Source organism: Protopterus annectens, chromosome 5.part0 (genome assembly GCF_019279795.1).
Source record: "Protopterus annectens isolate FY-2018-M chromosome 5.part0, PAN1.0, whole genome shotgun sequence".
Lineage (NCBI taxonomy): Eukaryota > Metazoa > Chordata > Ceratodontiformes > Protopteridae > Protopterus > Protopterus annectens.
In genome coordinates, this window is record NC_056735.1 from 1,184,517,190 (window position 1) to 1,184,533,230 (window position 16,041).

At 40.7% G+C, this 16,041-nt stretch overlaps 1 protein-coding gene across 2 annotated transcripts in view; it reads right to left on the reverse strand.

Annotated features, from left to right (window-relative positions):
* The window catches only part of TRIP12 (thyroid hormone receptor interactor 12), a 3,849,287-nt gene that overhangs the window by 1,267,172 nt on the left and 2,566,074 nt on the right, over positions 1-16,041 (reverse strand). The window lies entirely within an intron of this gene.

The window sequence follows — 16,041 nt, forward strand, 5'->3', positions numbered from 1 at the left end:
TAAAATGGGTGAACGTTTTAGTTCTTGCATTTATAGGAAGCCCTTGTTCTCTAATGGATATCTACACTATTCTAGTTCACACCCAAAATTTCAAAAAAGATCTATTTTAAAGGGACAATTTGTAAGGGTGTCACGCATGACATCAGAAGACCATGATTTTGGTATAGAGGGGGATAAATTAAGGTCATTTTTTCTGGATAGAGGGTATCCTATAGGATTGATTAATTCTGTATATGATGAAGTCAGGAAACTTAGAAACTGTAGGTTTGCCCCCATCTTAGGGAAGATCAAGACGGTTTTACAAGGTGACCTATCCCATGGATCTTTTGATAAATCGGGCCCTGAGCAGTTGTTTATTACACAGTACAGTGAACATGCAGGACAGATTAGATATATTATTGAGAAAGAATTCCGGGATTTTAGGGAATTCACTGATTTGACTAATCTTAAAGATCTAGCCTGCAAAACTGTATATAGAAAAGGGTTTAACGTAAAGAGGACATTAGAACAAAGTTCAAGGTTGAGGGGTACGAACATGCAGAGGAAAGGGACATTTCGCTGTGGGTGTTGTACACAATGCAAGTATATTATGGATCAGGAAAGTATATACTTGGAAAGTAGAAATAGGAGATTGTGGTCAAACAACTTTTTTAATTGCAATTCTAAGGGTTTGGTGTATCTAGCAGCCTGCCGTTCTTGCCAGGCATTTTATGTGGGCAAGACGGAGAGGCAGCTAAAGAGGCGTGTATATGAACATGTCTATGATATTCAAAGAAAAGTTAACACCAATGCATTATATAGGCACACTATAGTTTGTGAAGGAGCAACATTTAAGTTTTTTGTTCTGGAATCAGTTGTACAGTGCAATAGGGGGGGCAATTGGCCTGCATTATTGTCCCATAAAGAAACATGTTGGCAGATTCTTTTGGAATCAAATAAGCCCCCCGGGCTGAATGATTCCATTTCTATTGTCCCTTATTTGAAATTGAAAGCAGAACAATTGTGAGGTAGATAAGCAGTATTAAGTAGGATTTTAATGTTTGTGTTGCATATATATAATGAGTTTATAAAGTACACATGAAGATTTTAAATGCAATTTTTTGTTCATTTGTTACCATATATATATATATTTAAAGTTATTTAATATTGTTTTGTTATTTTTAGCACTACCGGTTAAAAACATACAACATATTATACAGATTCTTGTATAGAATTATGTTGATGCAGTAATACAACATTTATGCATTTTTATTTCATGAGATGTTTAGTTTATTTTATATTTAAATATGACTTTATGAGGCATTCATTTATGTGTATATACATGTGCAATATTTGATGTATATAATATCAAGAGTTACTGAATCTATGTGAATATTTTAGTGCTTGGGATGCATTTTTGTAAGTAATTTTTAATTTGCATGGGTTGCTTTAAGCATTTATTATGTAATTAATCAATTTAGTAGGTTGCTATAAAGACCTTGTGGAGAAGAGTGGATTTTATCTGAAGAAGTTGTTTTTTTAACAACGAAAACGTTGCTACAGTTGTGATACGTTAAAATAAACTGTTTTCTACAGGAGTGTGGTCAGTGATTTGAAGGGTTCGTTTTCCTTATTGTGAGTTGGTGCATTCAACTGGTTTCCCTGCCTGTTTGCTGCTTGTTTTTAGTGGAATTGTTGGTGTTGCAGCCTTTTGCTTAGTTTAAATAAAATACTGCACTCCCTGGAGGCACTCCTCACCCCGGAGAATGCAGACATGAGCAGTCACGACACATGGCTCTAAACCATGGGAAGCACTATGGCTATCAAAGGCTACATTGCCTTTCATACATTTCAATCCTCCTCAGCTCAGGATAACACAAAAGGAGGAGATTACTCAGTGTTCATAAATAGCAAATACACTGCTAGACTGGTCCAGCAACATGACTCACTTGAGCTGCTCCATGCCCAACTAACTATAGGTGTGACCCCCTATCATATCTTGCTTAGCTCCAGATCCCCTAAAATGAGTCTGGAAAACCACACCACCTATCTAAACCTACTGGAATCTCTTAATATTCAGCCTAACACCATATTTATGGGTGACTTCAACTTCTCTTCCATAAACTGGGAGAGTCTAATATGACCCATAATTTACTTGCTCAGAGTTTTTTTTACTTCATCAGTGCAAACACCAAGGAGCACTTAATTAGTTCCCAACTAGAGATACAAATATTCTTAATCTGGTACTTGTGAACATGTGGAGATGCTGTTCCCTCCTGTGTATTAACTCCTCCCTGGTAGGAGCTGATTATAAAATTATCTCCTTTAATAATAAAATTAACCTAGGACCCACATCAAACTCCAAACCTGTTAAGAACCTTGCTAAGGCCCAGTGTGCCTTAAATTAAGTTACAGCTTAATAAACGTACAAGCCCCTCTTACCCAGGATGACACTAAAACCTACCCTGAGCTGTACATAAAAGCACTGTACAACCGCATCAATAGCTGCATAGAGGAGGCAGTACCTGTCCGAGTGAAACCTAGGATTACTGGCAAAAATAAACCACCCTGGTGGACCCCAAGTATAAATAGGCTATTCAACAAAAGGAAAAAAAAAATCTTTTCCAAATCCAAGAACGAACAGACAAAACAGTGCAAAAAGACACTCACCAGTCTAAACAAACAAAGAGAGAGCTGGTCAAATCTGGCAAAGCAGACTATGAGGCAAATATAGACTCCCAGGAGAAAGATAATCATAAGGCTTTTTTTTTAATTATGTTCATAACTTCAGGGGAAATGCTTAGCAATGTGTCAATTTAATCATGAATGGCAGCACTTACATCCAGCCTAAAACTATAGCAAACCTGCTGGCTGACAAGTTCAGTTCAAACTTCTCTCCCAGTCACCTCCTGCCACACCCAAAGAAATACCCACAACCATCCTCTTGCTAGTCATTATGGGGGACAGGTGCTTACTGCACTCACTAAAGCCAAAAACAATGCCTCCATGGGTCCTGACATTTCAAGATGCTTCTTAAATAACTTAAAACAGAATCTTTCAGGGCCACTAGAAACTCTTTAACCAGTCTCTGGATGGGCTTTATCCCAGATGAATGAAGGACTGCAACAGTTGGCCCTCTGCACAAGGGGGGCCCATCAACTGACCCAGAGAATTACAGACCCATAAACTTGAACAGTTTTATTTGCATGGCCATGGAGAGAACTATCATGGAGCTGGTCAATAACATAGAAAATCTCCAACTACTGGACCAGACACAATTTGGCTTTGTCAGAAGGAGATCTTGCCTGCTCAATCTGGTAGACTTCTTTGAGAAAGTTGCAAGAGCCACGGATGGTAGTAAAATGGCGCACACCACTTATCTACCCCTGGCCAAAGCTTTTGACAAAATCCCCCACTCAAGGATCATAGATAAACTTACCGAGTTAGACATAAATCCCTACATCATCAACTGGATAGCAAAATGGCTCATTGACAGTGCACATGTTGCCCAGATAGGTGAGGGCTCAGTGTTGGGACCCCTCCTGTTTGGTATATTTTTATTTTAAGTGAAGCCCAATGTTTAGGGCCTCTGGTTCACCAACTTTGCTGATGACTGTACGCTGGGAACAATCACTGAATCCTCAAATGATGATATCCTACAAACAGGTCTAAAAAATGACAAAACCATTATGTGAGAGTAAATACATACTCATACCCTTCAGTAAATCAGATCTCCCTGCAAATTGTAATATTGATAGCACATTCCTAGCAGTAAATCCAGTAGTGAGGGACCTAGGAACACAGATAGTGACCTGAGCCTTGACCACCAGATAGCTAGAGTAGTGAAAAATCATTCTGTGTGTTTCAACTTATAAGTAAAGGAATGGCATCAAGATCAAAATATGTCATAGTGCCATTGTACTCTGCCATTATCAGGCCCATAACTGAGTATAATGCTTCCTTCTGCATGTACCTAACCAGGCACTTACACCAACTGGAGTAGCCCCAGAGGTTTCTCATTAAAAAAATACAAATCATAAGACACATGTTTTATGCATTCCAACAAAAGGCCCTATCTTTTTCCTCCATCTCATATTGTTTATTGAGAGTTGACCTATGCCTGGCCTACAAGGCATTCTCTGATCCAGCCCTGATGATAATGTTATATATTCGCAAAAAAAAATTCTTTGAGGGTTACACATTCCATGGACCTGAACCTTATTTGTGACTCTAACAGATCTTGCTGGAGAGAAACAGATTCATATCCTAAAGGCTACCTCGTCTATGGAATAAACTTCCTACCTTCGTAAAACAAAGTCTGTCCTCACTTTCTTCAAAAAGAATTTGGATAAATCAGGGGGAACCATAAATTCACTACTGAGGTACTGCCCATCTCCCTTATGGACAAAGGCAGTCTGCAAAATGACACAGGGTTACAACACCCAAAGACCCACTACCCTGATGCTACCTCATCCCATATCTGGGGAATCAGAATACAATATTGCCATATCCTGGGTATTATTGGCCAGGTTTGTAAAGGTTCTTGTGCCACAATCCTAATAATCACCTATGAAACTATGAAAAGTGTTACTGCTCAATGCTAGGCTACACAAAGGAAACTCCAGAACCTACAAGCTCACCTCACTCTGGAGAATATACACATATGTACCATTACATTAAATCCACAGAAAGTTATCCAGCAGTGCAAATCTTCAGTGCTTTCAACTCATTTAAACCATAAGCTGCACAGGCAGGAGCTAACGGTAGAGGAGTCTCAATCTACATTAGCAATAAGAATAACTCTAGGTTGTTTAGACAGGATGATGCCCTGGAATTTATCTACCAAGAAATTGTCATAGACAATGTCCCAAATCCTAGCAAGCTACAGGCCACCCTTGACTATCAAAGATCATACCTCCACTTACTGAAGACACTCAGCATTAAACCAAATACCTTACTCATGGGAGACTTTAACTATCTATCTACAGACTGGGAAACAGACAGTCTCTCATACTTGCAGGCACAATGGTTCCGGGACTTTAATAATAAAAATACCCTTGACCAGATAGTGCATACCCCCACCAGGGGTTCAAACACACTGGACCTGATACTCATTAATAAGGGAGAGTGCTGCATCACCCAGTGTCACATTCTCACTGGTGAGGTCAGACCCCTAAGCTGTCTCCTTCAAAATTAAAGTCAACTCAGTAACACCAGCAAACCCTGTAATAGGAATTTTTTTAAAACAAACTATATCTTATCAAATGATGATGTTGTGTCTTTCGGCTTTTCCCGGTTAGGGGTCGCCACAGCGGAACTCCGGTCCACTAATGATTGGCAGTATATATCAAATGATAGTCTGTCAAAATTCTATGCCTCTCCCAACCCCAGGTTCACAACAACCTATGAGGAATTTTTTCACAGAGACCCTGAACAACCATGAAAATGACTCTGTAGAGGCTGCTGTATCTACTACAAGCAAGCCCTAAACAAGCTCTAATAACAAACCACAACAGTGGAACCCTAACCTTAATAGTGTATATAACAAAAGGAAAAAAATCTTGACTAAAATCAGAAAGGGCAACTCCCATAAAGATAGCACCTCTCTAATTAAACTAAACAGGAAATTAAGAGGACTAATTAAGACCAATAAGGCCAATTACAAGGTCAACATAACTTCATAGGTAATTACACCCACAAGGCCTTCTACAGCTATGTCTAAAACCTCAAAAGCAGTACCATCAATGAACCAACTTTGTGGTCGATGACACCATCTTCAATGAGCACAGTGATACAGCAACCTTGCTGGCTGACAAATTCAACTCAAACTTCACCATCCATTCCCCAGCCCCCCCCCCCCCATGAATTACTTAGCAGCATAACCCCCAACTATTAACAGACAGCAAGTCCTTGTGGTGATCACTAAGGCCAAAAAATACAGCCTCAGTGGGCCCTGACAGTATCCCAAAATACCTACAAAATAGCTTGAAATGTGACCTATCAGGATCACTCGAGTCACTTTTCAACTGTAGCCTCTAAACAGCTTCGTACAATGAGAATGAAGGACCACAATGGTTCCCCCAAGTGTGGGACATCAGCAAACCTTGGAAACTACAGACCTATTAGTCTGACTAGTCTAATATGCAAAGCCATTAAATGAATTATCATGGAAATCATCCACAAAGAGGTAGGCAACCTTTAGACACTGGACCCAATTCAATTTGACTTTATCAAGGGAAGGTCATGCCTGCTAAACCTGGCGGACTTCTATGAGAAGACCATCAAGACAATGGACAAGGGGAAAATGGTACATACTGGCTACCTTGACCTGGCTAAGGTGTTCATGATAATTCCTCAATCAGGTATTGTACACAAACTCACTGAACTGGGTATAAGCCCCTATATAACTTGCTGGATTACAAGCTGGTTCACAGACAGGACCCTGGAATTCAGGACCGGAGAGACCACCTTCATTAAGAGACTGGTCACCAGCAGGGTACCTCAAGGCTTCATTTTGGGAGTGCTCCTATTTGGTATCTACTTCTTGGATGGAAAGGCTAATGTCAAGGGCCTTTACCTAACCAAATTCACAGATGACTGCAAATTGAGAGCTATCACAGATTCCCTCCATGACACAAACATCTTACAACAGGGTCTAATACAAACAAATGACTGGTGTCAAAGTCACAGATTAAAACTCAATGCCAAGAAATACATTATAGTGCTTTTTGGGAAAATTGCCAAACCAGGCTAATTACTCCATCAAGGAGGCACTCCTAAGAGTTGACCGAGCAGTCAGGGATCTGAGAACATATGTACACAGCAATCTGTTCTTTGACCAACATGTGGCTAAGGCTAAGGTAGTAAGAAAATCATTGTATATCACTTAACTTCTAAGTTAGTGAATGGCATCCAGGTCCAAGGAAGTTATAGTGCCACTTTATTCAGCCCTTATCAAACCCATCATTGAGTATAATGCTACCTTTGGCATGTACCTGACCAGACATATGCAGCAGATGGAATGACCACTAAGCTTCCTTACCAGAAGAATCTTGGGTATTTACACATTGTCCTACATGGATCACCTTAAACGCTGTCTCTAGACTCAGTCTCCTACAGGTTACTGAGATGTGATATATGCTAAGCATATGAGGCATCCTCAGATCCATCTCAGATGGACCTTCTGCATATCCACAAAATGATAGCATTAGAGCCACTAGATCCAAGGATTTTAGTTTTGTTTGTGACAAATAAGACATGTTGGTGAGACAGATGTGTCTCAGAGAATCCTCATGCTGTGTAAAGACTCCCCATCCATGAGAAGCAGAGTCCATCCCTAACCCTATTTAAGCATAAACAATAGATGAGAAATCAGAAAGTCAACTTAGGTCTGGCACCCATGTCTCTCATCGTATATGCTTTCTTGAAAACCAAAAAGATGAACCTGGATGGTTTTAGGCCAAGAAAAATGTCATCCTTTGTAGTAGGTAGGTTTTGAAAAGGAAACAAAGTTCCTAATTCTTCTCTTTCCATGAAATCTCTTTAGCCTAGTCTGGGCAGAAGGCAAATAAGAAGCAGGCAAGTGCATAAAGGACATACATGCAGATTTCCACAAGATACAAGTCACTAGTTGGAGGGAAGCCTTGGGGAAGAGAAACAGATTATGAAGCCTTAGGAAGTACCTTCTTAGAAAGAAGAGCAGGGAGACTGCAACCCAAAACTAGCTTCAAAAGGAGGCAGTCTACTCTTTCCAAGAGCAAACTGCACTGAGTAAATGGTAGGTGGATTCTGGCAGTGGAGCAAGGTGCTACCAGCGCTGGAAGACGTGTACTCCACAGGCAACGCAATGACATAGAAACCTCTGCAGGATTCTGCTATTACATCAAGGTCTCCCAATGGGTGTACTGCTACACCTGTGAGATCAACTCTCAGAAACCAACAAACAATAAAATGCATACCAGACATCAACTGTGTTCCACAGGCATTGTCTGTGGAATGCATGGACATCTCCTACATGGAAACTGACAAGCCTACTTTACCCTGTGTGGGGGTGAAGTCAGTCGACTTCCTGATATACCGCTTAACCACACAGCCAAACTGAAGAAATTTCATTCTTATTCTGTATGATCAAATGTGTCACCACAAAGTATCATACACTTAATGACAGGTAGTGCAACACTACAGAACTCAATTCCAAATATCGAAGCCCAGAAAGCACCTCTCTAATCACCCATAATACTGCCAAAGTGCGTGAGGGTGGTGCTCCAAAGTTCAGAGTTTTCTTGGCTGTATACCCCACATTCCACCATTTTGAATAGCAACTCCATGCAGGGTCTCACAATGGGATTGGGCAAAAGGAATATTGCATTCAAAAGTTTGCTTGCCAAGGAGGCATGTAATCAGAAGAGGTCTGAAGCATGGAAGATTCTGGCAACAAGCTATGTTCCCAAAGGGTATGCACCTTTGGCAGCACCTCAAGTTGACAACAGATATCAAATGCTTGACACCTAGACCTTGTACCGTGAGCTTTCCAAAGGACAACCCTGGAGAGCCAGTCAAACTACTCATCTTGGGCCTAAAAAACTCTGCTGGGTCCTGAGAAAAACCCTGGGTGGAATTCTTTGGCCTCAAGTAACCCAACCTGAGGCTGATGACTAGTAAAATGCTCCCTTGAAACAGGAAGTCTGGAATCAAGTTGGAACTGAGCAGTGCTGCATTTCAAAATACATCTGATATTCACTCACAAATGACTTAAAGGAGGTGCAAGTTAATAGAAAGTTAGTTTTTCTTTGTGACACTGAATTAACTATTGATGAGTAAACGTTCAGGTTTTATACTTGTACTACTTACTTTTTTTTTCTCCTTTACACTGACCAAGTGTAGAATTCTCAATGGAGTTAAACACCCAGATGCAACCAAGTGTGTTATGAATGAACTGGGAACATCCACTCATGAGATTATTGAATGCATTACATGGAATGTAAAAAGGGGTTTCTACAGCAATAAAAGCCATCACTACATTAGGAAAAGTTCAAGATGTCCAAATCGGAGTCAGAAATATTGTAAACCACTCAAATGTGGTAAATGTCTATATCCATCATAGGTTATAATATGGCTGTGAGAAATAGTGGAAGTTTGACCCTCTACTTTGGCATACCGAAAAAAATACCATCTCAATTTTGGTACTCCTCAGAATCAACATTGGGGGATAGGAACAGCAACCGGCCAAGATTCATAGACAGATGTAAAAGGCTGGCATTGTACCTTAAATCGGGGGACAGTCAGACTTAAATCAAACTGGAAGGATTATCCAAAAGAATATTAGTGCTGAAAAAAAGGTTTAAAGCATGGGGGTATTCAATACAACCAAACTAGAGTACAAGCAGCTGCAGTCTGTGTGAACACCTGAAAAATGGGAGAGGTATAAACTGTTTTTCTGTTGCAAGGTAATCACCCCCCACAATTACTAGCCAAAATATGTTGATATGCAAGAATGTGGGATCTTAACACTAAGGGAAAGGTTGAAGCATATAATTAATGACCACAAAAAAAGCCAATTTTATCATTGTAGGGTAAGAACATTTTTTTTTCACTTCCAAGTGAGAAGTCAGTAGTGCAGTGAGATCTTACCCTACAATGACAAACTGGTTGTTTTTTGTGGGCATCTGTAATAATACAGTGAACCAATAAGACAGAAAAAAGAAGAATGGATTTCATCTAAAATCATGGTCAGAGTGGAAGGATGAGATGGGACATCTGCATCCCTAATATGGGCAAGAGACATGGCAAGCAGACAAGAAAACTATTCAGACACATATGTGATCCGTACAGAGTGCTGCAGACTGCACATCAGCAACTGCTGAAAAAAAAATCACATCAGGCAAAGAATGCCTAAATGCTTATGCAAGCCTGAACCAAGACAGCAACCTACCAACGATCATTTGATGAAAATTGATAAGACGTACTTCAATGACAGAGACCAGGACCACATGAATACTTATTTCCACAGAAAGAGCAGGCAAAAGTCTGCTGCCTGTAATATGTCTTCTTTCACATCTAAAATCTCCTTTGGACAGCACTTGCAGTTTCTTGGAAAACTTGACAGAAGCGGTCTTTTAACTTTTTCTTTTAAACAATAACAGCAAAGTTAGAAATAGCTCTAATATTTTAGATTCCATTTTGCAGGAAAAGCGAAATATGAAAAAAAAATCAATGAAAGCCACTAAAACAAATAACTGGACTTCAAACTTGACAAATTTTGCCTATGATCAGAAGGTATCACTAGATGATACAGTGAAACAAACAAGAAATAGGAAAGGTCTCCCTTCATCCAGTTTGTAACGAGTAATAGAGATATGAGGATTGCCCCAAGTTGTAGCCGCACATATGTTGTCCATGGAAGCACTAGACAGGAACACAAAAATTGCCATGGACCTAGTTGAATGGGCTAGACAAATGATATATACTCAGCCATCTGGCTAAAGTTACCTTTGTAACCGATTTACTCAATTTAGAATCTAAAAAGGAGACAAATAATTTATCTATCTTTTTCATTTCTTTTGTTCTATGTAAGCAAAAACGTAACTGCCTGTGAAGATCCGGTAAGTGTAACACATATTCAAATATTTTGCAAATTTAAGAAAGAAAACTGGCAGATTAATAGACGGGTTATTGTTAGATTCTGACACCACCTTAGGAAGGAAAGGATGATTGGTAAGTAATGCTACTCTAATCCCTGTGAAAAAAACAAGCAGGGAGGTTTAGAAGACAATTCCTGAAATTCTGAAATCCTTCTAGAAGAGGTGATGACTACTAAAAAGATAGTATTCCAGGTCAGAAACTTTAGATCACATTTTGCTGCTGGTTCAAAAGAGGAATGAATTAAAGCCTGCAGTATTCCTCTCAGCTGTACAGATTTTTGCCTCATATGTTTGGTCTGTTTTTCATAAAATTTTGGTTGTCTTGCAAATCATTGAAGACTGAAGTTAGACAATGTATGACACATATTTGAGTTTTAGACTTCATACCCTTCAAAAAAATTCATGCTAATGCAAAGCTTTTTATTCTATCAACTTTCTAAGTTTGCAAGAGCAATATTTAAAAATTGTCCCTACTTTTGGGCCTTTCTCCCACTTTTATTTATGGCTTTGTCCAGATTTCTTGCTCTAAGAGCTTGAGAGGTATGGCCTGCCATACCAAATTTAAGTCCAATGGAGGAATTGGATCCTTAAATGAGGTCTCAAAAGAAGGGTACCTCAAGAAGGCCTTACAAAGTTTAGATGAAGCCAGGGTGGAGTTCTCAAATTCAATATGAAAATTAGAGATGGCTGCTAAGGTTGAGGAACTAGCTCTTTCGTTGAAAACTGCTGCCAAAAATTCCAGGACACTTTGTACAGCAGCAGAAAAGGAGTCAAGATGTTTCTAAAATGCTCAGAAAGCCAACCTTTTCTATTTACTTCTGTAAAGTTTTCTTGTAGAAGCTTTATAGGAAGACAAAAGTACATGATGGACAGGGGACGAGGGCACAGGTTGCCTGGCTATTAAAGGAAGCAAAAAAACCACACTGACAGCTTTAGGTTTGAAATATCCATGTGAATCATGACTGTTGTGTGAGACAGGCGGTCTGGAATCGGATCCAGAATCCAAAGTGAATAAATCAGATGAAGCCAAAGAAAGGGGAACCAAATCTGTTGAGGTCAGTAAGATGCACTGACGATAACTTTGTTCTTCAACCGGAAAGCTTTCTGCAGAAATTTGGGGATCAAGAGAGTTGGAGGATATGCATAGAGGAGACCAGGGGGCCAAATCTGTAACAGAGTGTCCGTCTGTGATTCCCCCCCATTGGGGGATTAGGGCAATGAAGCTTCTCCACTTGCTGTCTAGGGGACAGGCAAAGAGACTGCAGCATGGGTGGTCCCACTGGCGAAAAATCATCTCTACCACCTTCATGTTGAGACCACTCGTGAGGTAGTATAATGGACCTGCTCAATTTGTCTGCTATCATGTTGGACTTCCCCAGAATGTGCGTTGTCAGAAAACTGGTGGATAAGATTGCCCATTGCCACCTTCTGAGGGCTTCTCAACACAAGGGGTAAGACTTGGATTCTCCTTGTTTGTTAATGTACCAAACTTCCGAAATATTGTCTTGTCTAAACTGCAACTGCCCCAAAAGGGAGAGAATCTTGAAAGGCCTGCAAAGCTAAGAGCACTGCTTTCATTTCCAGGACATTGATATGCGCACTGGTCTCTTTGGGGGAACAAGTGCCTTGGACTGTTTCCCCCAGGAAATGCCCCCCCTCCACCCAATCTGGGTTCCCGCCATGGTCACTATGGCCTTGGACTGTGGGAGAATGAAAGAATGGTCTTGTAGAACTTGATCTGACTGAATCCACCACCAAAGGTATCTCTGGCATGCCTGAGTGATTCCTATTTGGAATGACATGGGTTGGCAATGAATAGACTATTTTCTTGCTAACATCCATTGAAGAATTCTCTTGCCTGAGTATGGTTCTAATTGAGATTTTTTGCAATTTATGGATATCCCCCAGATGGGAGCAAGCCTGGAGTACCTGATGTCGTGCTCTTATTAGTAGATGCTAGCTCGGGGTGGTAATGAGCCAGTCATTCAAGTACGGAAACACTCGGAATTCCTGCAGTCTGAAGTGAGCTATTACCATTGCCAAGCATTTGGTGAACAGAAGTCTGAGTCTCAGCAGTAGTGTTCCCAGAAAGGGACTGTAGTCTTGTAAAGTCTGTCAAGCAATACAGCAATCTGAGAGCAAAGGTCAATGAAGCATACACTTTTTCCATAAGGGGGTGGGCTTACCACTCCCTGTTTAGAGGTGGGAGCACTTCATTGTTTAGATCTCTGCATACCCTGAGACTGTAGTCTTGGTGGTCTGTTTCCCCTGGGTTTGACTGAGAATGCCTGAGAGAGGCTGGAAAAGACCAGTTTTTAGAAGGCCAATGCCTATTGAATCTAGTTGGCTGCACCTGTAAGAAATCTTTGACAGTTTGCATAGATTTAGCTTTTTCCTCCATCTTTTTAAGAGGTTCTTCTGCTTTGGTGCCAAACAAAAGGTCCTGATTTAAAGGAGCGTCTAGTAATTTTGCTTTGACATGATCTGGCAAGATTTGTTCCTTCAGCCAAGCATGCCTTCTCAGTACAGACCCAGTGACTGCAGCCCTGCAAGATGCTTCTAAGGCATCAAAACCACACTGCAAAGTATGTTTGCTAACTTGGTTTGCAGAATGCATTAACTCATGTAAATCTTTATTTTCTGCACAGTCTGGAAGTAACACCATTTTTTGTTTAATTAGTTCCATAATATGTTGCTGGTACTTCAACATGTGAAACTGGCAATTCAAAGCTCTGATGTCAAGAGTTGCAGAGGTATATACCTTCTTACCCCATCTGTCTAAAGCTCTTGAATCTCTGTCCGAAGGGGTACGGTTTTTGGCTGTAGGACCCTTAATGCCTTTAGGTCCCTGGGAAATGGTCTCTGGATCCGCAGTAGGATTCTTAAAGAGAAATTTGTGTGAATCAGGTACTCTGTAGTACCTGTCAGGTTTTCCAGAGGACGGTGGTAAAGTGTCAGGAGTAAGACTGGATTCCATAAAGACACCATCTACAATATCCAGGACAGGGAGTATAGCTAAAGGCCTGTGTTGAGGCAACTCTAAAAATTCTCTGAGTCTCTTTTTGGACTGAGGATAGTCCTGGCATTCCCAGCGGGAATGCTCTCTTAAAGTTTGCAAGGTTTCACCAGAAGAAAAATCCTCTGAAGGGGAGGCAGAGGGAATGGATTCCTCTGCATCTGAATCCTCATAGGTTGATAAGGGTATGTCCTGGTAATCAGAAAGGTCAGAGTCATCGGACTCCTGGTCTGTAGAATCAGGAGAAAACTCAAATCTTTGTCTTTTATTAGGGGAAGGCAGGCTTCCCCTAATTAGAGTAACAAGGTTCGGTCGTTAAACAAGGCACAGAACCGACAGCGAGGGACGACGTGGTCTGGGCCTAAACAGGTGACGCAGACACGCAGTAAGAATGAAAATCTCTGTGAGGTATTTGTTTTACACAGGGAAGACGACTGTTAACTTTTTCTGACATCAGTTAGAGCAAGAAAAAAGGATCCCCAATGGGGTATTTGCTTTAGAAGACTTCAGGTTTGAAACTCGAAAAACGAAACTTTCAGGAAGTGGCCGACCGACACTTGCAAACTGCTTCGGGATCCTCCACAGCAATAAAGACTGATGTAATGCTGTCGGCTGCATGCTTTATACCCCTGACGACCTGACGTCATGGAAGAGGAGACAGCATCCGATGCAGAAATCCCAAGACTCTGGTATTCGGGCCAACAGATAACTCAAGTGTGATGACTGCAACAGTGAAACACGAAGAACATCTGTCAGAGCCGGCGAACTCAGAGACAGCCTCGGATCCAAAAACTAAAATCTTCAGATCTGATCCAGGTGGTCCCAGAAGACTCTGACCCAAGGGATCCAAAACAATAGGTTGGTTTTGACTATCAGCCAAGACTGTGGAATAGTACAAAGAAGGGCTTTCTGACCCAAAGGGGTAAGAGTCGGGAGAACTTGCATCTGTATCTGCCCGAGAGAAATTTCATCATTATGTCCACATTAGCCTTGGTCAGACTTCTATAAGAACAAGAAGTTATCAATGGAAACTTAGAGTGCTGGTGGGACTAGAGATATAGGAGGGTACTCTAGAGGGTACCAGGTCAATAGAGGGGGAAATACCTGTTCCTGGGCAAAGGCTCTGGATCCAAAAAGCTAGGATCCAAGGAAGCCATTATCAGCCCCGATGCCGGCTGACCTGAAGCAGCCTTCAGATCTTGCCTTTTGTGTTTTTTCCATGGTGGTTCTGTGGTAGGGTTTGGGGGGGGGGGGGTTCAGCCCCAGAAATAGACTCTGAAAAAGATGAAGGCAACAGTCCTTTCAGAATTAATTTATTTTTCCTGTCCACAATAGCTTGCGGGTTGAAGGCTTTGCAGATGGAACAATCTACTTGTGCATGGTCTTGGCCCAAACAGTAGCTGCATAAAGCGTGCACATCAGAAACATGCAGCTTGTGCCCACACTTCTGGTACTTTTTAAAGCCAGATGGACACTTTTCCGACATTCTGAGCAATAGAAGAAATAGAAGAACTAATAAAAGGATGAAAAGACCAAAAGAGAAAAATACCAGCAACGGTAATTTTGAATACACTAAAAATGGGAAAAAAAGCTCATCAACTATGGTAAGAAGAATACACTAAAAAGTGTAAAAAGAGAGGAATTAGTGATAGGAAATAATTAACTTATCTTCCCAATATACTGATATGCTCGAGAGAATAAAGCGATCACATCCAAATGCGAAAGTATCAAATGAGATACAAGGTATGTTGGAGGTTAGTGCATTGTGGAGCATTGGGAGGAGCTTGAGAGCTTTTTAATGGCCATGAGCTAAAATAACATCCAAGTTGTATACGATCCCCAACTGTTGAGGAATGAATGAAAATTAACATCAGATCTGTCTGTTCTAAACAGAACTTCAAAAACTCTCCTGTCATAAAAGTTTTAATTGCAGCAGAGCTGGAAGTAAAAAAAAAAAAAAAAAAAATACTGAAAGAGGGTTAAAACTGCAAAATCAACCCACACCATGTGAACCTAGGATTAACTTTTAAGACTTTCATTTAAAAAAATATGTAACTGGGATACCCAAACAAAAGAGCATCAGTTTCCACTGAACTTGCAAACAATAACAAGAGAATACATACAAATGCCTTAAGATAAAATTAACAATGAAGCGGAAAATGAAACTGATTTTTACAGAGTCTATGGACCAACTTGGGGGAGGGGGATAATACACTTGTCAGCATCAGGTTACAATATCATTCTGGGAAGTACTGCCTCTCCCTCGACGGACTAGGGAGTCACAAGCAGAAAAGTGTATAAGCCACATGTTACAAGGAAATTTAAAAGGGCCCAAAGCAAGTGCAGGACCCATCTGGCCTGTTACTTTGACACAATGTATAAAGTAAGAATACAAACTAAGCACTG